Raw genomic sequence first — 753 nt, 5'->3', positions numbered from 1 at the left:
AGCCATTTTTAATACACGCAATAATTCATGATTGGCTGCTAATCACGTGATTGCAATGACTAATCAAAACATTTAACGTCAGTCGCGTTTCTCTTATAAATTTAGGGTTGCGGTCGATTTGGATGCTTTTAGCGCTTTTTAATACTTCTATTTTCATTTTACGTCTAATGAACGATAAAGATAAAATGATGATTACAAGCGCTTAAAGCGCGTGAGCATCCAAATCGATCGCAGCCTAGGATTCTATTTGCAGTTACAGGTTTTGGACTGCATGTTCTCTCTCAGATTTCTCTCTAATCTCGACTAGATGGCACGACATGTCTCTTTTTAAACTTCAAATTAGTTTTCTAAAATGGCTGCATACTTTTGAGATTTTTTTTATTTCTGTATTATACTGCACTAAAATTTTGTTCTCTTTAACTAAATATCAAATATATATCTACTTGACTTTAAGTTTCAAAAGTATACCAGTATGCTAGTTCATCTATAAAAAACAAACTTTTGATTGTTATGTAGATTATATTACTATTTCAAATTACCCCTACAGCATAAAGTTGCATAAAAGTCGCAGTAACACTGCTGCAACATTGCAGCAACATTGCATGTTATAGCAATATTACAGAGATTTTGCATATTGTTGCAAATTATGTGCTATATATGGATGAGGAGGATAGCGCCCAACGTTCCTTTCTTTTTTTCCTAAATAAAAACAGTTTTTTTTTCGCAGAGATGACTGATGCCGATAATCATTTG

The sequence above is a fragment of the Trachymyrmex septentrionalis genome, unplaced genomic scaffold (assembly GCF_001594115.1).
Source record: "Trachymyrmex septentrionalis isolate Tsep2-gDNA-1 unplaced genomic scaffold, Tsep1.0 scaffold128, whole genome shotgun sequence".
In the NCBI taxonomy this organism is placed as follows: domain Eukaryota; kingdom Metazoa; phylum Arthropoda; class Insecta; order Hymenoptera; family Formicidae; genus Trachymyrmex; species Trachymyrmex septentrionalis.
This window is presented reverse-complemented; position numbering follows the sequence as displayed.